The sequence below is a fragment of the Pocillopora damicornis genome, chromosome 3, assembly GCF_964200805.1.
Source record: "Pocillopora damicornis chromosome 3, jaPocDami1.2, whole genome shotgun sequence".
In the NCBI taxonomy this organism is placed as follows: domain Eukaryota; kingdom Metazoa; phylum Cnidaria; class Anthozoa; order Scleractinia; family Pocilloporidae; genus Pocillopora; species Pocillopora damicornis.
This window is the reverse complement of record NC_142672.1, coordinates 9091-33687: the sequence shown is the minus strand read 5'-3', so window position 1 is coordinate 33687 and position 24597 is coordinate 9091. Positions and strand designations below refer to the sequence as shown.

The window sequence follows — 24597 nt, the reverse complement described above, 5'->3', positions numbered from 1 at the left end:
AATGATGAAAAACGCAGTTACAGAGCCGGTAACTCACCTGTCGGTCCCGCCTGTGCCCTGGGCTTCGATCAACGAAAATGCGACCGTTGGGGACGCCAAACTCGCCTTTGGCATATGGGCGCGGTGACGCTGAAAGGTCCGATTACAAAACCAAACAGACAAGTGTAAACAAACAGACAAGCATTGCAACTATCTTCGTATCTACGATCACTCTGAATAACGACCAAATTAACCGACAATCGATTCAATAAAAACGAGCCATCTGCTCCATGTGGATTGTGCTACCTTATTAGGCGTAGACATTGACAGCAAATTGTCATTTAATGAACATGTTGAGAAAGTATGTAAAAAGTTGGCCTCTAGAATCGCAATATTGCGTAAGATCCGAGCGTGTCTACCTCTTAAACAGCGACTTCAGTTTTATAATAGCATTATTCGCCCCGTTATGTCTTACGCTAACGTTGTTTGGGCAAATTGCGATAAAGAGCGGCACGCGTTATTTGTCATGCCGATCGCATGACACCATCAGTTGCTTTGTTTAACAAGCTAGGTTGGATCCCGTTTTATGAGCAACCTAAGATTGATAAATGCACAATAATGTATAAGCGAATTAATGGGACTTTGCCGAATTATCTAAATGAACACTTAATTTTAAATAATAAGCGGCACTCCCGCAACACTAGGTATTCAAGCACGAATGCTGTTTGTCCTAAATATAAAAGAGAAACAGAAGGAGGACGCTCTTTCGCTGTTTCGGCAACAAGACTGTGGAACAGTACACCAATTGAAATTAGGAAACTAAATTCTGTAGCATGTTTTAAAAAGAACATGTTTGCCAATATTTTTAAGGAACAACAACTTTTGCATCATTTCGTAATTTATATATGTTATTTGCCGGCTGGGAGGTCCGTATGGGGAAAAACTGTGACCGAGGTCTTGAAAATACTGCCCGAGGCCGTAGGCCGAGGGCAGCATTTTCAAGACCGAGGTCACAGTTTTTCACCATACGGACCGACCCTTAGCCGGTAAATAACATATTTATTGTTTTTAAACTTGACGAAATTCTTTCCGAAAGAACCCGAATGACTTATGGCCGCAAATACGGCAAGATCTTCCATAAACTGAACAATTTTTGAGTGAGTAAATGGTAGTTAAAATAGAGGTGATGCAAATTTAAGAGAGATGCCTCAGCGAAACATTTTCATTTCCGTAACGATAAAGGTGATTTAAAAGGCTTCCAAACAAACTTTGAAACATTATTTTTACAAGTATCTGTCGCAATCTGACACCTGTCAATTAGAGAGCGCGCAAGAAAAAAAAATCGTAGGAACATTTGAAAACCAACAGAACTAGTTTGGCAAGGACTGTCACGACAATGTTTTCTTAAAAATCAGTTAATGATCTAACGGAAAGTATTATTTACTCTCATCGACCATTCATTCATGTGCGAAGATTTACCTCTGTTCATTAAGTAAACGGCGAGGAAAGTAATTGTGAGCAAATTCATTTTTTTATTTTGAAGTTGTGGGAGTTTGCTCGTTTGTTTGCTGTAATGGCGTGTTTAACTCTGATCTTTCCTTCACAAAAACTAAATTCGAACGGCACACTCCAACGAGACACAAGGGAATTTAATGCAGCCTTTTCTCAATTCCTTCAATTTCTGTTGTGCAATTTAAGGTACAATTGTCCAAATTGAACGGAATTGGAAAGACTCACCAGGAGCGTATATTTGTTGTAGAACTTAAATTAAAACTTCGCTCGCTTTTTTTTTACTATGAACAAATTGCTCGAGAAAATTCAGATATTCAATGAATGAAAGTTCCATCGTTCAGTTTAACTGTAACCAAATACTTCACGTTTTAACTTTCTAGGTACTTTTTGTGAACGATTAAAATTAATTGCAGACGGTTTTTAGGCCGCTTGTCAACAACGTAATGACACTATTGTTTATACAAATTCATTCTGAAACCAATATTTTTCTGTCAACCAAAGTGATTTGATAGAGAGAAAAGGGAGGATTCATAAGTTATTTATCGGCTTGAGGTAGTGACCGACGTGTTTGCTTAAAAATACTGCCCAGCCGGAAAACGAGGTATATTTATGAAAAATAACAACGAAAGTTGGGATGTACTCGGCGACTCACGAAAGCGTTACCGTGGCCCGTGGGCAGAGATAGGAAAATACTGACCGGGTAAAGAACCAATCAGATTGCAAGATTCGTTACCATGCCCTCTAAAAAGACAATAAAATAATTTATTTTTTATCTTATAATTGAATCCTGTCATATTTTATATTTTAACTGTATATATATATATATTTTAGCTTACAGTATTTTAGATTGTAAATAGTTGTGAGGGCCACAAGTTTATTAGCCTTTGGCTATTAAGTGCCACCCTCTTTAAATAAAGGCTTTATTATTATTATTATTATTATTATTATGTCTTTACCACTAAGTGACGCCGACACGAGTCGCGCCGCAGCGCACCTCTAGCACAAATAATAATAATAATAATAATAATAATAATAATAATAATAGCGTATGTCTGTTTGTGGTTATAATAATCATCTTTATTGAGGAAACTTTCAGAAAAAAAGATATGGTTTTCAAAGAGGACCTCAAAACTAGATATATCTAGTAAAAACAACAACTACTCACTACCTTCGCCATCTGTTTTGTCTGTTTCCATTTCGACACCGAGGGGGTACTGGGGTTGAGCCCGCGCTCCAAAATTTAAAAAAAAATTATTGGAGCCAAAATCAAAAAGCTTCGGAAAATGAAATACTCCTAGAGGAAATTCAAATCACAGAAAACGTGCCTGTCAAATTGGCGAAATGAAATAAAGGCCACAGGTCAAAACCCAGTTGAATGATGAACCCTCCACTCCCACAAGTGACCAAGACAGAACTTCTCCTTACAGTATGAATACAATATCAAGCAGGCAGGTGACGAGAATGGAGAAGAACATCGATCATGGGATTAGTAGTCGAGCCAATACCAAATTCTTTGAACTCACATCATAAGAGTTGTCTGGCAGATAGTAAGGACAATTACTAATCAGATCTTGGGAGTGAAAGGGTTTCATACATCGAGGTTGCACTGTCCGGTTTTAATGCCCGTATACTAGCACATGAGACATTTCTGCGATTTGATTGGCTTAGAGCAGTGGTGTTTCAGCTTAATTTAAGCCAAATACCTACATGTGAAAATTACAAACTAAACCCGGGTAGCGGTAGAGACGAACAACAGCATAATTTGTACCTGATGTTTGGCATGAATACCACTGGTGATATTTCAAAATTGCCTCAAATGCCACCGGCCTAACAGCTGGTGAGACTACGCATAACAATTTCGAAATATCACTGCAGGCATTTAGGTCAAATATCACTAGAGATCATCCAATTACCTACACAAAGACAAAGGACAAAAGCACACACTCCTTTGAATATAAATTTGGGCATCAGTCTTTATTTTCAACAACAATACCAATAGATGTGTCAAAACTTTTCTTGTCTACTCCATTCGGTTAGGCAGTATTGTTTAGAGGGGGAAAAAATCTCCAGTCATCACTGACTGCACACATTCAACCTTGATGATGGCACTTGATAGCTACATCACACCAGCACAGTTCCTGCCCTTGCATGTCAGCTGCTGCAACTGAAGAAAAGAGAGAATTTTGCTCATCTGTTGACACTGATAGAAACATGAAATTGCACAGCAAAAAGTATGAAAATTCCTTAAAGCCAGAGCTAGCTTCACACTGAATTGCTGCACTTTTTGAAGCAATAATAACCAATCCAAAGTGTCTGAATGAAATTCAGCTGCAAAGGAGGAATGAATTAATGTCAAGGGTTGATGTGATAATGATGGACGGAGTTAAAAGTTTCTGATGGCTGTCATTTCCATAGCGCTGGTGGCAGGCTTGCGGCAGACTGTTGAGGTGGTAGCCCCAGGTGCCCAGAAGGCCTGCGCGCGTAGCGCAATGGTGATCATGGCCTGTCAGGGGAACGACAGCCTCTTGTGTGTTCAGTGGGGGAAATGTTACGTAGACGGGTAAATGGATGGTATAATCCAGAAATCTAGTAATGTCATTGACCATATTTACCTGCAGGCGAGGCGAGGCGATGTGACAGCTGTTAATAACCCTTTCACTACCGCAAATGACCTGGAGAGAGAATTTTTCCTAACGATATAAATACAATATCAACAGGGTGAGTGCTGAGAATCCAGAACATCATCTCAATTTGGGGACCATTGGTTGATGCCATACTAAATTCTACCAAGGAACTACCATCATAAGGATTGTATGGTTGACAGTGAGGAGAGGTGCAAATTTGATCTGGGAGCTAAAGGGTTACACTCAAGTGGTAAGGGACGTACAGGTGCAATCTGGTTTGAAGGGAATTTCATTCCTGTGCAAGCCCTGTCATTTCAAATGGCTGACAGATAACAATAATAATAATATTATCTCGGAGTGGGTGATCAATCATTATTCTCACGGATTTGATTTTATGAATTGACTGACCTTTTTTTTTTTCCCAGGGAAGGATTCAATTTGTACTTCACTTGGTCCTTGTTTTGCCTACAGGCAGGAAAGCAGGAAAATTCACATTGACATTCAATTTACAGCCTCCTTTTAATGAAGCCTTTCACTCCCTCCCAAGATCTCCATAGTAATTCTCCTTACTGTCAGCCATACAGTTCTGGTGACGTTGGCTTGGAGAATTTGCTATTGGATCAGCTTAAGTTCCCTTCATTTCTATTTTTCTTTGATCTCATCACTTGTCTGCTTGATATTGCACATTGTATATTGGATATTGGATATTGGATATTGGATATTGGATATTGGATATTGTATATTGGATATCGTATATCGTATATTGGATATTGCATATTGTATTATCATTTCTACTATTATTAAATGAGACTGCTATCATATCAGGGGTGATTTTGTAATGAGAACTTAGAGGCTGCCCACTCTTGGGGTTGAAGGGTTAAGATTTTTTCTTTCGTTAACGTATTGCAAACTGTACATAACTAGTAAAGCAGATCCTATTTAATGGTTCAGAGATGACCTTTCTACAAGTAACTGGAGTTGAGGCAATGGAAGATATTATTGCATGCTCAGTGTATTGTAGCAGAGTATTGAAAATTAGTTTCCTGTTTCTGAATTCCAGCAGTGGATAACTCTTGTATTCCAGCACTGTTATTTCCCAGCCCCTCTTAGCTGTTCTCAGTTTCTCAGCAGGAGTTAACTGTTGTATTCCAGTACTGTTAATTTGCAGCCCTAGACAGCCGTTCTGAGATTACCAGCAAGGAATAAATATTCTTTGGCAGTACTTACTTGTGTTTTCCAGCTGGAGGTAACTGCTATGTCTAAGCACAATTCTTTTCTGGCCCCTCTTGGCTGATTGGAGTTTGCCTGCTCCAGTCGACTGTTATTTTCTGTAAAACAGAATAATATACATAAGGACCCAGGCACGAAGTGAAGAAACCTTCCTTGGAAACCTTGGAAACAACACAATGTTTTTAATTGCTCAGATGGAAAACCAAAAAATTTTACTGTTTGTTAAAAACAATGTTATGCAATGTTAAATGTTACATAATGTTAAAAATATCAAGGCCAAGAGTAATTCTGAACACAAAATTTAATAAATTTGACAGCTGTGAAGTATATAGCATTGCTTATGAATGAGACAAGAACGTGCTTTTAAATTTCCATCCTACCTGAATAATGTCTGCGTAAAAATTGAGCTCAAATGTAGTATTTTTAACTTATACATCTACTCCTAGTAAGTGGCCCTGGCAAACTATCTTTACATGTCACTGCCAATAAAATAACCCTCCATCTTCATAAAGATCTAGGTAAGCTCTTAAGGCCTTCCTGTCATTTTCTTAAAGCATGGCCTCACAAACTTTTTCCGTTGGCTCCACCAATAAAAAACATTTAGGGAAAGTCAAATAATCAATACCACAACTAGTACTTAAATACTAAGTTAGCAATTGACTGAGACACCATTAGCACCACCATAAAAAAATGTAAGAACCCTCAACTGGCTGAAACTTGCATCATTCAGTTGCATACTATTCTTCCCATATACTGACTTTTTTGGCATGCAAAACACTCCCGTGGTAAGGGACGTACAGGTGCAATCTGGTCCGAAGGGAATTTCATTCCTGTGCAAGCCCTGTCATTTCAAATGGCTGACAGATAACAATAATAATAATATTATCTCGGAGTGGGTGATCAATCATTACTCTCACGGATCTGGTTTTATGAATTGACTGACCTTTTTTTTTTTCCAGAGAAGGATTCAATTTGTACTTCACTTGGTCCTTGTATTCCCTACAGGCAGGAAAGCAGGAAAATTCACATTGACATTCAATTTACAGCCTCCTTTTAATGAAGCCTTTCACTCCCTCCCAAGATCTACAGAGTAGTTCTCCTTACTGTCAGCCATACAGTTCTGGTGATGTTGGCTTGGAGAATTTGCTATTGGATCAGCTTAAGTTCCCTTCATTTCTATTTTTCTTTGATCTCATCACTTGTCTGCTTGATATTGCACATTGTATATTGTATATTGGATATTGGATATTGGATATTGTATTATCATTTCTACTATTATTAAATGAGATTGCTAAAAACATGAAATTTCTGCCAACAATGCCAATAGGCAGTGGAGAGAAGAGGTAGAGAGAGAGAGAGAGGCGATGGAATGGTCAGTGCAGGAGAGTGGAAGAAATGCTCACAAGTTGTAGCTGCAGAGGTGAAACTTTGAGGGGCTGTCGTTCCTAGACCGCTGGCCGGTTGGTGACGGCAAACTGTTGAGGCCGGAGCCACAGGCTCCACCAGCGCTAGCGCGCGTCGCAAAGCGAGCAGCGGGGCTTGCCAGGGGAAAGGCAGGGCACTGTTTGTGCAGAGGTCAAGGAGGGACATAGACCAGCAGGTAGTAGAAGGATGTTTTTTTTTTCAATGGTCTGTTTTCAGTGGTGCACTTTGGGAACAATTGATTGTTATTCATACCTCAGTCACTGGGTGGATGTGCAGGTGCAGGTGCCTGTGCAGGACTTGGTCCTTGGTTGGCCTAGAGGAAAGAAAAGCAGGGGTCAAAAATTAGCATTGACATTTTTGATTTGAAACATGTAATATCATCATCATTATTATTATTATTATTATTATTATTATTATTATTATTATTCAGATTGCATTTCATGCATTTAACCCCTGGCCAGTAATCCTGGAAATGAAGAAAGGAAAGCCTGCCCTCTTACCACAGGTAGAGGGTTGTTTTGGGCATCATCATTGCAAAACTGTTCTAATTTGTACTCCTAACGATATCAATACAGCATCAACAGGATGAGTGCTGAGAATCCAGAACATGGAATCCAGAATCCTGTGCAAAACACTCCAGTGGTAAGGGACGTACAGGTGCAATCTGGTTTGAAGGGAATTTCATTCCTGTGCAAGCCCTGTCATTTCAAATGGCTGACAGATAACAATAATAATATTATCTCGGAGTGGGTGATCAATCATTACTCTCACGGATCTGGTTTTATGAATTGACTGACCTTTTTTTTTTCCCAGGGAAGGATTCAATTTGTACTTCACTTGGTCCTTGTTTTGCCTACAGGCAGGAAAGCAGGAAAATTCACATTGACATTCAATTTACAGCCTCTTTTTAATGAAGCCTTTCACTCCCTCCCAAGATCTCCAGAGTAATTCTCCTTACTGTCAGCCATACAGTTCTGGTGATGTTGGCTTGGAGAATTTGCTATTGGATCAGCTTAAGTTCCCTTCATTTCTATTTCTCTTTGATCTCATCACTTGTCTGCATGATATTGCATATTGTATATTGTATATTGGATATTGGATATTGGATATTGTATATACCTAGATGGTCGATATTGTGTGGATAATGTAAGGAGAAACTCTGTGTTGGTCACTCACTTCTGTGTTGGTTGGAGTTAAAGGGTTAAATATAAAAGTTGCATTGCACTGTCTAACCCTAAGCAAGCAAAAAAAAAAAAACCCAACACATCAAGTGTCAACCCCAAGCAACTAGTTCCCACACAAAACTCTGAGGACATTCTTACAAAAAGTCTTAAAATCTCTTGCTTTAACCGGCCTTTGACTCCCAAGATCTGATTGGCTGCCACATAATTGTAAATAAGTGACAAGAATTTGGTGTTAGATCAAGATCACGACTTCTACTCGATAAGGTCGAGTTTTCTCCTGACCTGTTTGCCAGATAATGTTTAGATATTAATTACAGGGAGAAGTTACGTGTGAATCACTCTTGGGAGTCAAAAAAGGGTTAAAGCCTCAGAATTGGCCAAGGAAGAACCTTCCCAGATTTCTACATCTAGTTAGCAGCCCATGCAGCTAGCTAGCTAGCTAGCTAGCTAGCTAGCCTCTACAATCTACACTTGTAAAGAATTGAGAAAATTTAAACAAGCTGGCCAAACCAGTAATCTCAATACTCACTCGTAAAGAAAGAATCGAGAGATTTCAACAAGGTGGCCAAACCCAAAAGAAAAGGTTCATTGCACTTGCATTATTTTCATGCTCATGCAGACAACATTCAGACAACCTGTTAATTTCCAGCCCTAGACAGCCGTTCTGAGATTACCAGCAAGGAATAAATATTCTTTGGCAGTACTTACTTGTATTTTCCAGCTGGAGGTAACTGCTATGTCTAAGCACAATTCTTTTCTGGCCCCTCTTGGCTGATTGGAGTTTGCCTGCTCCAGTTGACTGTTATTTTCTGTAAAACAGAATAATATACATAAGGACCCAGGCATGAAGTGAAGAAACCTTCCTTGGAAACCTTGGAAAATAGACTATGTTTTTAACTGCCAACTTGGACGTGTACAAACAGGCAAAACAAACAAAGAGACAGACAAACAGACAAACACTCGCTCGTCGCTCGAGTCAGGAGGACGCTCGTCCCCTGCGGCTGAAAGCCCTGTATTTGCGAACAGAGAGAAAAATCTACGGACGGAAAAGGCTTTCGATTCTCTTGCGAGTTGCTTCGTTCTCAGAGTCGATCGGCTGCTGGTTTTTTTGCACTCGCGCGTTCGTCCACGTGTGCGCCACGAATCGAGTCGAAATCGAAGCGGCTTCGCAGACGAGGTGCGAAATCTTCCAAACGAACGAACGAACGAACGAACGAACGAACGAACGAACGAATATTGCGCAAAGAGAAGAAGGTTGAAATCGACTCGCCCGCAGTCGAAAAGCCTTCGTTAAGTTGTGGGAGTGAACTCAATTCAGATAATATATACAGCCACTAGAGAGTCTCCAAATAAGTGCTCTCCTCGCCCCCAACGAATCATTCTTTGCACAGGGTTACCTTGAACACAGCAACATCGCAACTTCGAAACCTCGGGGATGGAAGGTGTGTGATGCCATATTCCCACTGCCTCCGATTTCGTGGAGGCGAAACGAAAAGACATGTCTCTCTAGCTCGCAGGGCCAGCTAGTCGAGTCACCTAATGCGCGTGCGCGCGCGCCTTGGGGAGGGGGGGACATTTGGCGCTAGGCCGATATGGCCGGCCAACTAGCCAATCAAATAATAATAAATAATAATGATAAACTATATTTACGCGTTTCCTATTACTACCGATAAGCATGCATTTGGTTTTGTCCAAATTTAAAGTCATTTTTTTTTTTTTTCGTGTGTGTGTGTGTGTGTGTGTGTTCCTTTTAACGATAAAAATGCTTTCGGGAAATAAAAACGTATAGTAGTGATCAGCTCTACGCGCAATATATTTGAAGAACTTTCCGTCCATCGGACGCAAAATTCATTCTCTTTGGAAGTCGACGGGGTGAAATTTTCATTGAATTAATTCCTTGCCGTCCCACGTTGACCAAAGTACAAGGGGAGAGACGCGCTAGTTCCCACACATTGCTTTCAGTTCGAGTCACGTCGTGTGTAAGAAGTCACGTACCTGGGAAGGCAGGAAGTGGCCAGGGCTATCAATCATTTATTGTGTACGCGCAGAACCTGCGCGAACACAATAGAGACCTCCACTTCCGGTGCCATTTTTGGAAACTTGCAGCCATGTTGTCATGTAAGCACGAAACGCGAGGAATGGCGAGCGCGTCGTTTGTTGAAGTGGATAAGTCACGACACCTGACCTAATACATCGTCGATTTTCAATCTCTCATCAAATAATCGTCCTCGAGTGTTCGTAGCTTCTCTCTTTTCTGTTTTAGCTTGCTGGAATTCGCTCGAGGGTCCTAAACTTTGATCCTAAATATCTGCGTAACCACCATAGCCAGATCGCAGCACTCATGTATATACGTCGAAGGTGCATACCAGACAGTAACAACAGGTGGCTGTGGTTTCTCCAGCCAGAAGATCCCACTGAAGAAGAAGAGATCGACAGGACTGTCTTCCAATAGGAGGTACCTAGCTGTAAAACAAATTTTCAGTCAGACTGTAAGCTTTTCACTTGGATGTTCATTTTGGAGTTCGAGATGATCAATGTCAACGTCTCTCACAGACTGTGGATAGATATTCAAGCTATGAGGACATTAGTTTTTTCTGTGACAATGGTTTTACTCAATTTTGAAATTCAACCAGGTTGCATGTTCATTTTAGAGTTCAACACAGGCCAGTGTGTTCTGAAGAAATGAATGTTTTTTTTGCGACAATCGTGAGAGGTGGTTTCAGTCAATTTTATAACAAGATGATCAATGTCAAAGTCTGTCGCAAACTGTGGATAAATATTCAAGCTAGGGCAGTGGTGTTTTTCTGAGGAAATTGGTCTTTTCTGTGACAGTGGTGAGATGGTTTTACTCGATTTTGAAATTCAACCAGCATGTTCATTTCAGAGTTCAACACAGGCCAGTGTGTTCCGTAAATGTTGTGTTTGCAAGATTTTTTTTTTTTAAGTTCCTCACAAGCCGTTGATGATAATGTTCAAGCTAAGGCGGTCGTGTTTTTGTGAGCAAACTAATTTTTTTCTGTGACAAAGGTGACAGATAGTTTAGCTCGATTTTGAAATTTGACCAGCGTGTTCATTTTGGAATTCAACACATTTAAAATAAAATTGAGTTGATGGTTGAGAAAATGTGTACTCGTTCTCTGCTATAATAAGTTATTTTTAATAACCGCCACAAAAGGGAAGCAGGTCGCTGTGCCCACAAAGATGAGAACATTCAAAAGTGTCTCCTTTAACTCTAGTCACCACGATCGCTATAAATGCAGCTTTCCTTACCAAGCTGTCAACCAATTGCGATAAAATGGTCTTTTGTTTTCACCTTCATTTCACTAAAGAGGTTTGCAGTTCAGAGAAAGGAATTGAACAACAATTAGACTGCCGACAAAACTCTGAACAGACAAATTCAACCTCTTTTTCCAATTGTCAGTCCGAGATCTCTCTTTGGGGCACTTTGCCAAATTTCGCCCTCCATATTGAAATGAAAATAGATCCTCGTTAAGAAAAGCAGTGCATTATAGTCTAAGTTCAAGGTTTTACCCCCAGACAGGCGGTAAGGGTTGTTATTTAAGCAAATTCCTTCCAACTATTAATGGTTCCAGAAAGAAATTCAGCCTTGCTTAGGAATTTTTTCAGCTAACCCTAACACTCACCGTGCTTTTTCCGGCTAAATTCAACCATCGCGTGTGGAAATGAGGGTCAGGGTTTAGGGTTTTGCTTAGGGTTAGGGTTAGGGTTAGGGTTAGGGTCCAACAGTACGCCAAACGACTGGGTACATCCGTTCAGTTTGTCACCCTCAACTGTAAATATGTGTAGCTCTGGATTCATACACTTTTAAAGCGCGTTCCTTCGACGTACGAGTTTCTACCAAAGTACACAAAACGAAGCAAAAATGCCTGGGATATTTGACAGGCACTTGCGACCTTCCTTTAGAAAATGGACCGATCGTCGGGAAAATACTCTCCGTTTACCGAGCAGAATAAGCCTCAGAAGGTTGGTTCTACGAGTCTTAGACTGAAAGTCCTTGACATCTACTCACTACCTTCGCCATCTGTTTTATTTGTTTCCATTTCGACACCGAGGGGGTACTGGGGTGTATGCATAGAGTTGAGCCCGCGCTCCAAAATTTAAAAAAAAATTATTGGAGCCAAAATCAAAAAGCTTCGGAAAATGAAATACTCCTAGAGGAAATTCAAATCACAGAAAACGTGCCTGTCAAATTGGCGAAATGAAATAAAGGCCACAGGTCAAAACCCAGTTGAATGATGAACCCTCCACTCCCACAAGTGACCAAGACAGAACTTCTCCTTACAGTATGAATACAATATCAAGCAGGCAGGTGACGAGAATGGAGAAGAACATCGATCATGGGATTAGTAGTCGAGCCAATACCAAATTCTTTGAACTCACATCATAAGAGTTGTCTGGCAGATAGTAAGGACAATTACTAATCAGATCTTGGGAGTGAAAGGGTTTCATACATCGAGGTTGCACTGTCCGGTTTTAATGCCCGTATACTAGCACATGAGACATTTCTGCGATTTGATTGGCTTAGAGCAGTGGTGTTTCAGCTTCATTTAAGCCAAATACCTACATGTGAAAATTACAAACTAAACCCGGGTAGCGGTAGAGACGAACAACAGCATAATTTGTACCTGATGTTTGGCATGAATACCACTGGTGATATTTCAAAATTGCCTCAAATGCCACCGGCCTAACAGCTGGTGAGACTACGCATAACAATTTCGAAATATCACTGCAGGCATTTAGGTCAAATATCACTAGAGATCATCCAATTACCTACACAAAGACAAAGGACAAAAGCACACACTCCTTTGAATATAAATTTGGGCATCAGTCTTTATTTTCAACAACAATACCAATAAATGTGTCAAAACTTTTCTTGTCTACTCCATTCGGTTAGGCAGTATTGTTTAGAGGGGGAAAAAATCTCCAGTCATCACTGACTGCACACATTCAACCTTGATGATGGCACTTGATAGCTACATCACACCAGCACAGTTCCTGCCCTTGCATGTCAGCTGCTGCAACTGAAGAAAAGAGAGAATTTTGCTCATCTGTTGACACTGATAGAAACATGAAATTGCACAGCAAAAAGTATGAAAATTCCTTAAAGCCAGAGCTAGCTTCACACTGAATTGCTGCACTTTTTGAAGCAATAATAACCAATCCAAAGTGTCTGAATGAAATTCAGCTGCAAAGGAGGAATGAATTAATGTCAAGGGTTGATGTGATAATGATGGACGGAGTTAAAAGTTTCTGATGGCTGTCATTTCCATAGCGCTGGTGGCAGGCTTGCGGCAGACTGTTGAGGTGGTAGCCCCAGGTGCCCAGAAGGCCTGCGCGTGTAGCGCAATGGTGATCATGGCCTGTCAGGGGAACGACAGCCTCTTGTGTGTTCAGTGGGGGAAATGTTACGTAGACGGGTAAATGGATGGTATAATCCAGAAATCTAGTAATGTCATTGACCATATTTACCTGCAGGCGAGGCGATGTGACAGCTGTTAATAACCCTTTCACTACCGCAAATGACCTGGAGAGAGAATTTTTCCTAACGATATAAATACAATATCAACAGGGTGAGTGCTGAGAATCCAGAACATCATCTCAATTTGGGGACCATTGGTTGATGCCATACTAAATTCTACCAAGGAACTACCATCATAAGGATTGTATGGTTGACAGTGAGGAGAGGTGCAAATTTGATCTGGGAGCTAAAGGGTTACACTCAAGTGGTAAGGGACGTACAGGTGCAATCTGGTTTGAAGGGAATTTCATTCCTGTGCAAGCCCTGTCATTTCAAATGGCTGACAGATAACAATAATAATAATATTATCTCGGAGTGGGTGATCAATCATTATTCTCACGGATTTGATTTTATGAATTGACTGACCTTTTTTTTTTTCCCAGGGAAGGATTCAATTTGTACTTCACTTGGTCCTTGTTTTGCCTACAGGCAGGAGAGCAGGAAAATTCACATTGACATTCAATTTACAGCCTCCTTTTAATGAAGCCTTTCACTCCCTCCCAAGATCTCCATAGTAATTCTCCTTACTGTCAGCCATACAGTTCTGGTGACGTTGGCTTGGAGAATTTGCTATTGGATCAGCTTAAGTTCCCTTCATTTCTATTTTTCTTTGATCTCATCACTTGTCTGCTTGATATTGCACATTGTATATTGGATATTGGATATTGGATATTGGATATTGGATATTGGATATTGGATATTGTATATTGGATATCGTATATCGTATATTGGATATTGCATATTGTATTATCATTTCTACTATTATTAAATGAGACTGCTATCATATCAGGGGTGATTTTGTAATGAGAACTTAGAGGCTGCCCACTCTTGGGGTTGAAGGGTTAAGATTTTTTCTTTCGTTAACGTATTGCAAACTGTACATAACTAGTAAAGCAGATCCTATTTAATGGTTCAGAGATGACCTTTCTACAAGTAACTGGAGTTGAGGCAATGGAAGATATTATTGCATGCTCAGTGTATTGTAGCAGAGTATTGAAAATTAGTTTCCTGTTTCTGAATTCCAGCAGTGGATAACTCTTGTATTCCAGCACTGTTATTTCCCAGCCCCTCTTAGCTGTTCTCAGTTTCTCAGCAGGAGTTAACTGTTGTATTCCAGTACTGTTAATTTGCAGCCCTAGACAGCCGTTCTGAGATTACCAGCAAGGAATAAATATTCTTTGGCAGTACTTACTTGTATTTTCCAGCTGGAGGTAACTGCTATGTCTAAGCACAATTCTTTTCTGGCCCCTCTTGGCTGATTGGAGTTTGCCTGCTCCAGCCGACTGTTATTTGCTGTAAAACAGAATAATATACATAAGGACCCAGGCACGAAGTGAAGAAACCTTCCTTGGAAACCTTGGAAACAACACAATGTTTTTAATTGCTCAGATGGAAAACCAAAAAATTTTACTGTTTGTTAAAAACAATGTTATGCAATGTTAAATGTTACATAATGTTAAAAATATCAAGGCCAAGAGTAATTCTGAACACAAAATTTAATAAATTTGACAGCTGTGAAGTATATAGCATTGCTTATGAATGAGACAAGAACGTGCTTTTAAATTTCCATCCTACCTGAATAATGTCTGCGTAAAAATTGAGCTCAAATGTAGTATTTTTAACTTATACATCTACTCCTAGTAAGTGGCCCTGGCAAACTATCTTTACATGTCACTGCCAATAAAATAACCCTCCATCTTCATAAAGATCTAGGTAAGCTCTTAAGGCCTTCCTGTCATTTTTTTAAAGCATGGCCTCACAAACTTTTTCCGTTGGCTCCACCAATAAAAAACATTTAGGGAAAGTCAAATAATCAATACCACAACTAGTACTTAAATACTAAGTTAGCAATTGACTGAGACACCATTAGCACCACCATAAAAAAATGTAAGAACCCTCGACTGGCTGAAACTTGCATCATTCAGTTGCATACTATTCTTCCCATATACTGACTTTTTTGGCATGCAAAACACTCCCGTGGTAAGGGACGTACAGGTGCAATCTGGTCCGAAGGGAATTTCATTCCTGTGCAAGCCCTGTCATTTCAAATGGCTGACAGATAACTATAATAATAATATTATCTCGGAGTGGGTGATCAATCATTACTCTCACGGATCTGGTTTTATGAATTGACTGACCTTTTTTTTTTCCCAGAGAAGGATTCAATTTGTACTTCACTTGGTCCTTGTATTCCCTACAGGCAGGAAAGCAGGAAAATTCACATTGACATTCAATTTACAGCCTCCTTTTAATGAAGCCTTTCACTCCCTCCCAAGATCTACAGAGTAGTTCTCCTTACTGTCAGCCATACAGTTCTGGTGATGTTGGCTTGGAGAATTTGCTATTGGATCAGCTTAAGTTCCCTTCATTTCTATTTTTCTTTGATCTCATCACTTGTCTGCTTGATATTGCACATTGTATATTGTATATTGGATATTGGATATTGGATATTGTATTATCATTTCTACTATTATTAAATGAGATTGCTAAAAACATGAAATTTCTGCCAACAATGCCAATAGGCAGTGGAGAGAAGAGGTAGAGAGAGAGAGAGAGGCGATGGAATGGTCAGTGCAGGAGAGTGGAAGAAATGCTCACAAGTTGTAGCTGCAGAGGTGAAACTTTGAGGGGCTGTCGTTCCTAGACCGCTGGCCGGTTGGTGACGGCAAACTGTTGAGGCCGGAGCCACAGGCTCCACCAGCGCTAGCGCGCGTCGCAAAGCGAGCAGCGGGGCTTGCCAGGGGAAAGGCAGGGCACTGTTTGTGCAGAGGTCAAGGAGGGACATAGACCAGCAGGTAGTAGAAGGATGTTTTTTTTTTCAATGGTCTGTTTTCAGTGGTGCACTTTGGGAACAATTGATTGTTATTCATACCTCAGTCACTGGGTGGATGTGCAGGTGCAGGTGCCTGTGCAGGACTTGGTCCTTGGTTGGCCTAGAGGAAAGAAAAGCAGGGGTCAAAAATTAGCATTGACATTTTTGATTTGAAACATGTAATATCATCATCATTATTATTATTATTATTATTATTATTATTATTATTATTATTCAGATTGCATTTCATGCATTTAACCCCTGGCCAGTAATCCTGGAAATGAAGAAAGGAAAGCCTGCCCTCTTACCACAGGTAGAGGGTTGTTTTGGGCATCATCATTGCAAAACTGTTCTAATTTGTACTCCTAACGATATCAATACAGCATCAACAGGATGAGTGCTGAGAATCCAGAACATGGAATCCAGAATCCTGTGCAAAACACTCCAGTGGTAAGGGACGTACAGGTGCAATCTGGTTTGAAGGGAATTTCATTCCTGTGCAAGCCCTGTCATTTCAAATGGCTGACAGATAACAATAATAATATTATCTCGGAGTGGGTGATCAATCATTACTCTCACGGATCTGGTTTTATGAATTGACTGACCTTTTTTTTTTCCCAGGGAAGGATTCAATTTGTACTTCACTTGGTCCTTGTTTTGCCTACAGGCAGGAAAGCAGGAAAATTCACATTGACATTCAATTTACAGCCTCTTTTTAATGAAGCCTTTCACTCCCTCCCAAGATCTCCAGAGTAATTCTCCTTACTGTCAGCCATACAGTTCTGGTGATGTTGGCTTGGAGAATTTGCTATTGGATCAGCTTAAGTTCCCTTCATTTCTATTTCTCTTTGATCTCATCACTTGTCTGCATGATATTGCATATTGTATATTGTATATTGGATATTGGATATTGGATATTGTATATACCTAGATGGTCGATATTGTGTGGATAATGTAAGGAGAAACTCTGTGTTGGTCACTCACTTCTGTGTTGGTTGGAGTTAAAGGGTTAAATATAAAAGTTGCATTGCACTGTCTAACCCTAAGCAAGCAAAAAAAAAAAAACCCAACACATCAAGTGTCAACCCCAAGCAACTAGTTCCCACACAAAACTCTGAGGACATTCTTACAAAAAGTCTTAAAATCTCTTGCTTTAACCGGCCTTTGACTCCCAAGATCTGATTGGCTGCCACATAATTGTAAATAAGTGACAAGAATTTGGTGTTAGATCAAGATCACGACTTCTACTCGATAAGGTCGAGTTTTCTCCTGACCTGTTTGCCAGATAATGTTTAGATATTAATTACAGGGAGAAGTTACGTGTGAATCACTCTTGGGAGTCAAAAAAGGGTTAAAGCCTCAGAATTGGCCAAGGAAGAACCTTCCCAGATTTCTACATCTAGTTAGCAGCCCATGCAGCTAGCTAGCTAGCTAGCTAGCTAGCTAGCCTCTACAATCTACACTTGTAAAGAATTGAGAAAATTTAAACAAGCTGGCCAAACCAGTAATCTCAATACTCACTCGTAAAGAAAGAATCGAGAGATTTCAACAAGGTGGCCAAACCCAAAAGAAAAGGTTCATTGCACTTGCATTATTTTCATGCTCATGCAGACAACATTCAGACAACCTGTTAATTTCCAGCCCTAGACAGCCGTTCTGAGATTACCAGCAAGGAATAAATATTCTTTGGCAGTACTTACTTGTATTTTCCAGCTGGAGGTAACTGCTATGTCTAAGCACAATTCTTTTCTGGCCCCTCTTGGCTGATTGGAGTTTGCCTGCTCCAGTTGACTGTTATTTTCTGTAAAACAGAATAATATACATAAGGACCCAGGCATGAAGTGAAGAAACCTTCCTTGGAAACCTTGGAAAATAGACTATGTTTTTAACTGCCAACTTGGACGTGTACAAACAGGCAAAACAAACAAAGAGACAGACAAACAGACAAACACTCGCTCGTCGCTCGAGTCAGGAGGACGCTCGTCCCCTGCGGCTGAAAGCCCTGTATTTGCGAACAGAGAGAAAAATCTACGGACGGAAAAGGCTTTCGATTCTCTTGCGAGTTGCTTCGTTCTCAGAGTCGATCGGCTGCTGGTTTTTTTGCACTCGCGCGTTCGTCCACGTGTGCGCCACGAATCGAGTCGAAATCGAAGCGGCTTCGCAGACGAGGTGCGAAATCTTCCAAACGAACGAACGAACGAACGAACGAACGAACGAACGAACGAATATTGCGCAAAGAGAAGAAGGTTGAAATCGACTCGCCCGCAGTCGAAAAGCCTTCGTTAAGTTGTGGGAGTGAACTCAATTCAGATAATATATACAGCCACTAGAGAGTCTCCAAATAAGTGCTCTCCTCGCCCCCAACGAATCATTCTTTGCACAGGGTTACCTTGAACACAGCAACATCGCAACTTCGAAACCTCGGGGATGGAAGGTGTGTGATGCCATATTCCCACTGCCTCCGATTTCGTGGAGGCGAAACGAAAAGACATGTCTCTCTAGCTCGCAGGGCCAGCTAGTCGAGTCACCTAATGCGCGTGCGCGCGCGCCTTGGGGAGGGGGGGACATTTGGCGCTAGGCCGATATGGCCGGCCAACTAGCCAATCAAATAATAATAAATAATAATGATAAACTATATTTACGCGTTTCCTATTACTACCGATAAGCATGCATTTGGTTTTGTCCAAATTTAAAGTCATTTTTTTTTTTTTTCGTGTGTGTGTGTGTGTGTGTGTGTTCCTTTTAACGATAAAAATGCTTTCGGGAAATAAAAACGTATAGTAGTGATCAGCTCTACGCGCAATATATTTGAAGAACTTTCCGTCCATCGGACGCAAAATTCATTCTCTTTGGAAGTCGACGGGGTGAAATTTTCATTGAATTAATTCCTTGCCGTCCCACGTTGACCAAAGTACAAGGGGAGAGACGCGCTAGTTCCCACACATTGCTTTCAGTTCGAGTCACGTCGTGTGTAAGAAGTCACGTACCTGGGAAGGCAGGAAGTGGCCAGGGCTATCAATCATTTATTGTGTACGCGCAGAACCTGCGCGAACACAATAGAGACCTCCACTTCCGGTGCCATTTTTGGAAACTTGCAGCCATGTTGTCATGTAAGCACGAAACGCGAGGAATGGCGAGCGCGTCGTTTGTTGAAGTGGATAAGTCACGACACCTGACCTAATACATCGTCGATTTTCAATCTCTCATCAAATAATCGTCCTCGAGTGTTCGTAGCTTCTCTCTTTTCTGTTTTAGCTTGCTGGAATTCGCTCGAGGGTCCTAAACTTTGATCCTAAATATCTGCGTAACCACCATAGCCAGATCGCAGCACTCATGTATATACGTCGAAGGTGCATACCAGACAGTAACAACAGGTGGCTGTGGTTTCTCCAGCCAGAAGATCCCACTGAAGAAGAAGAGATCGACAGGACTGTCTTCCAATAGGAGGTACCTAGCTGTAAAACAAATTTTCAGTCAGACTGTAAGCTTTTCACTTGGATGTTCATTTTGGAGTTCGAGATGATCAATGTCAACGTCTCTCACAGACTGTGGATAGATATTCAAGCTATGAGGACATTAGTTTTTTCTGTGACAATGGTTTTACTCAATTTTGAAATTCAACCAGGTTGCATGTTCATTTTAGAGTTCAACACAGGCCAGTGTGTTCTGAAGAAATGAATGTTTTTTTTGCGACAATCGTGAGAGGTGGTTTCAGTCAATTTTATAACAAGATGATCAATGTCAAAGTCTGTCGCAAACTGTGGATAAATATTCAAGCTAGGGCAGTGGTGTTTTTCTGAGGAAATTGGTCTTTTCTGTGACAGTGGTGAGATGGTTTTACTCGATTTTGAAATTCAACCAGCATGTTCATTTCAGAGTTCAACACAGGCCAGTGTGTTCCGTAAATGTTGTGTTTGCAAGATTTTTTTTTTTTAAGTTCCTCACAAGCCGTTGATGATAATGTTCAAGCTAAGGCGGTCGTGTTTTTGTGAGCAAACTAATTTTTTTCTGTGACAAAGGTGACAGATAGTTTAGCTCGATTTTGAAATTTGACCAGCGTGTTCATTTTGGAATTCAACACATTTAAAATAAAATTGAGTTGATGGTTGAGAAAATGTGTACTCGTTCTCTGCTATAATAAGTTATTTTTAATAACCGCCACAAAAGGGAAGCAGGTCGCTGTGCCCACAAAGATGAGAACATTCAAAAGTGTCTCCTTTAACTCTAGTCACCACGATCGCTATAAATGCAGCTTTCCTTACCAAGCTGTCAACCAATTGCGATAAAATGGTCTTTTGTTTTCACCTTCATTTCACTAAAGAGGTTTGCAGTTCAGAGAAAGGAATTGAACAACAATTAGACTGCCGACAAAACTCTGAACAGACAAATTCAACCTCTTTTTCCAATTGTCAGTCCGAGATCTCTCTTTGGGGCACTTTGCCAAATTTCGCCCTCCATATTGAAATGAAAATAGATCCTCGTTAAGAAAAGCAGTGCATTATAGTCTAAGTTCAAGGTTTTACCCCCAGACAGGCGGTAAGGGTTGTTATTTAAGCAAATTCCTTCCAACTATTAATGGTTCCAGAAAGAAATTCAGCCTTGCTTAGGAATTTTTTCAGCTAACCCTAACACTCACCGTGCTTTTTCCGGCTAAATTCAACCATCGCGTGTGGAAATGAGGGTCAGGGTTTAGGGTTTTGCTTAGGGTTAGGGTTAGGGTTAGGGTTAGGGTCCAACAGTACGCCAAACGACTGGGTACATCCGTTCAGTTTGTCACCCTCAACTGTAAATATGTGTAGCTCTGGATTCATACACTTTTAAAGCGCGTTCCTTCGACGTACGAGTTTCTACCAAAGTACACAAAACGAAGCAAAAATGCCTGGGATATTTGACAGGCACTTGCGACCTTCCTTTAGAAAATGGACCGATCGTCGGGAAAATACTCTCCGTTTACCGAGCAGAATAAGCCTCAGAAGGTTGGTTCTACGAGTCTTAGACTGAAAGTCCTTGACATCTACTCACTACCTTCGCCATCTGTTTTATTTGTTTCCATTTCGACACCGAGGGGGTACTGGGGTGTATGCATAGAGTTGAGCCCGCGCTCCAAAATTTAAAAAAAAATTATTGGAGCCAAAATCAAAAAGCTTCGGAAAATGAAATACTCCTAGAGGAAATTCAAATCACAGAAAACGTGCCTGTCAAATTGGCGAAATGAAATAAAGGCCACAGGTCAAAACCCAGTTGAATGATGAACCCTCCACTCCCACAAGTGACCAAGACAGAACTTCTCCTTACAGTATGAATACAATATCAAGCAGGCAGGTGACGAGAATGGAGAAGAACATCGATCATGGGATTAGTAGTCGAGCCAATACCAAATTCTTTGAACTCACATCATAAGAGTTGTCTGGCAGATAGTAAGGACAATTACTAATCAGATCTTGGGAGTGAAAGGGTTTCATACATCGAGGTTGCACTGTCCGGTTTTAATGCCCGTATACTAGCACATGAGACATTTCTGCGATTTGATTGGCTTAGAGCAGTGGTGTTTCAGCTTCATTTAAGCCAAATACCTACATGTGAAAATTACAAACTAAACCCGGGTAGCGGTAGAGACGAACAACAGCATAATTTGTACCTGATGTTTGGCATGAATACCACTGGTGATATTTCAAAATTGCCTCAAATGCCACCGGCCTAACAGCTGGTGAGACTACGCATAACAATTTCGAAATATCACTGCAGGCATTTAGGTCAAATATCACTAGAGATCATCCAATTACCTACACAAAGACAAAGGACAAAAGCACACACTCCTTTGAATATAAATTTGGGCATCAGTCTTTATTTTCAACAACAATACCAATAAATGTGTCAAAACTTTTCTTGTCTACTCCATTCGGTTAGGCAGTATTGTTTAGAGGGGGAAAAAATCTCCAGTCATCACTGACTGCACACATTCAACCTTGATGATGGCACTTGATAGCTACATCACACCAGCACAGTTCCTGCCCTTGCATGTCAGCTGCTGCAACTGAAGAAAAGAGAGAATTTTGCTCATCTGTTGACACTGATAGAAACATGAAATTGCACAGCAAAAAGTATGAAAATTCCTTAAAGCCAGAGCTAGCTTCACACTGAATTGCTGCACTTTTTGAAGCAATAATAACCAATCCAAAGTGTCTGAATGAAATTCAGCTGCAAAGGAGGAATGAATTAATGTCAAGGGTTGATGTGATAATGATGGACGGAGTTAAAAGTTTCTGATGGCTGTCATTTCCATAGCGCTGGTGGCAGGCTTGCGGCAGACTGTTGAGGTGGTAGCCCCAGGTGCCCAGAAGGCCTGCGCGTGTAGCGCAATGGTGATCATGGCCTGTCAGGGGAACGACAGCCTCTTGTGTGTTCAGTGGGGGAAATGTTACGTAGACGGGTAAATGGATGGTATAATCCAGAAATCTAGTAATGTCATTGACCATATTTACCTGCAGGCGAGGCGATGTGACAGCTGTTAATAACCCTTTCACTACCGCAAATGACCTGGAGAGAGAATTTTTCCTAACGATATAAATACAATATCAACAGGGTGAGTGCTGAGAATCCAGAACATCATCTCAATTTGGGGACCATTGGTTGATGCCATACTAAATTCTACCAAGGAACTACCATCATAAGGATTGTATGGTTGACAGTGAGGAGAGGTGCAAATTTGATCTGGGAGCTAAAGGGTTACACTCAAGTGGTAAGGGACGTACAGGTGCAATCTGGTTTGAAGGGAATTTCATTCCTGTGCAAGCCCTGTCATTTCAAATGGCTGACAGATAACAATAATAATAATATTATCTCGGAGTGGGTGATCAATCATTATTCTCACGGATTTGATTTTATGAATTGACTGACCTTTTTTTTTTTCCCAGGGAAGGATTCAATTTGTACTTCACTTGGTCCTTGTTTTGCCTACAGGCAGGAGAGCAGGAAAATTCACATTGACATTCAATTTACAGCCTCCTTTTAATGAAGCCTTTCACTCCCTCCCAAGATCTCCATAGTAATTCTCCTTACTGTCAGCCATACAGTTCTGGTGACGTTGGCTTGGAGAATTTGCTATTGGATCAGCTTAAGTTCCCTTCATTTCTATTTTTCTTTGATCTCATCACTTGTCTGCTTGATATTGCACATTGTATATTGGATATTGGATATTGGATATTGGATATTGGATATTGGATATTGGATATTGTATATTGGATATCGTATATCGTATATTGGATATTGCATATTGTATTATCATTTCTACTATTATTAAATGAGACTGCTATCATATCAGGGGTGATTTTGTAATGAGAACTTAGAGGCTGCCCACTCTTGGGGTTGAAGGGTTAAGATTTTTTCTTTCGTTAACGTATTGCAAACTGTACATAACTAGTAAAGCAGATCCTATTTAATGGTTCAGAGATGACCTTTCTACAAGTAACTGGAGTTGAGGCAATGGAAGATATTATTGCATGCTCAGTGTATTGTAGCAGAGTATTGAAAATTAGTTTCCTGTTTCTGAATTCCAGCAGTGGATAACTCTTGTATTCCAGCACTGTTATTTCCCAGCCCCTCTTAGCTGTTCTCAGTTTCTCAGCAGGAGTTAACTGTTGTATTCCAGTACTGTTAATTTGCAGCCCTAGACAGCCGTTCTGAGATTACCAGCAAGGAATAAATATTCTTTGGCAGTACTTACTTGTATTTTCCAGCTGGAGGTAACTGCTATGTCTAAGCACAATTCTTTTCTGGCCCCTCTTGGCTGATTGGAGTTTGCCTGCTCCAGCCGACTGTTATTTGCTGTAAAACAGAATAATATACATAAGGACCCAGGCACGAAGTGAAGAAACCTTCCTTGGAAACCTTGGAAACAACACAATGTTTTTAATTGCTCAGATGGAAAACCAAAAAATTTTACTGTTTGTTAAAAACAATGTTATGCAATGTTAAATGTTACATAATGTTAAAAATATCAAGGCCAAGAGTAATTCTGAACACAAAATTTAATAAATTTGACAGCTGTGAAGTATATAGCATTGCTTATGAATGAGACAAGAACGTGCTTTTAAATTTCCATCCTACCTGAATAATGTCTGCGTAAAAATTGAGCTCAAATGTAGTATTTTTAACTTATACATCTACTCCTAGTAAGTGGCCCTGGCAAACTATCTTTACATGTCACTGCCAATAAAATAACCCTCCATCTTCATAAAGATCTAGGTAAGCTCTTAAGGCCTTCCTGTCATTTTTTTAAAGCATGGCCTCACA

The 24597-nt window shown here is 40.4% G+C and overlaps 4 long non-coding RNA genes across 5 annotated transcripts; 1 reads left to right on the top strand and 3 right to left on the bottom strand.

The window, feature by feature from the left end:
• Positions 1-3438: 3438 nt before the first annotated feature.
• Positions 3439-10733, bottom strand: LOC149047711 (uncharacterized). Of its 2 annotated transcripts, none has more exons than XR_016185371.1 (3): positions 8663-10733; positions 7023-7083; positions 3439-4580 (listed from the first exon to the last, which is right to left on the bottom strand). It is a non-coding gene; the product is annotated as an uncharacterized LOC149047711 (long non-coding RNA). The 2 variants fall into 2 exon arrangements; XR_016185372.1 differs by having other exon boundaries at positions 3439-4181.
• LOC149047712 (uncharacterized) lies at positions 7283-7932 on the top strand. Its single transcript, XR_016185373.1, has 2 exons — positions 7283-7412; positions 7584-7932. It is a non-coding gene; the product is annotated as an uncharacterized LOC149047712 (long non-coding RNA).
• A 2052-nt stretch (positions 10734-12785) lies between the features above and the next one.
• LOC149047710 (uncharacterized) lies at positions 12786-20969 on the bottom strand. The gene is made up of 4 exons (XR_016185416.1): positions 20942-20969; positions 14686-14786; positions 13445-13517; positions 12786-12996 (listed from the first exon to the last, which is right to left on the bottom strand). It is a non-coding gene; the product is annotated as an uncharacterized LOC149047710 (long non-coding RNA).
• A 1159-nt stretch (positions 20970-22128) lies between these two features.
• On the bottom strand, positions 22129-24129 carry LOC149047709 (uncharacterized; the record flags this gene model as incomplete). Its single annotated transcript, XR_016185414.1, has 3 exons — positions 22129-22339; positions 22788-22860; positions 24029-24129. It is a non-coding gene; the product is annotated as an uncharacterized LOC149047709 (long non-coding RNA).
• Positions 24130-24597: the final 468 nt, after the last annotated feature.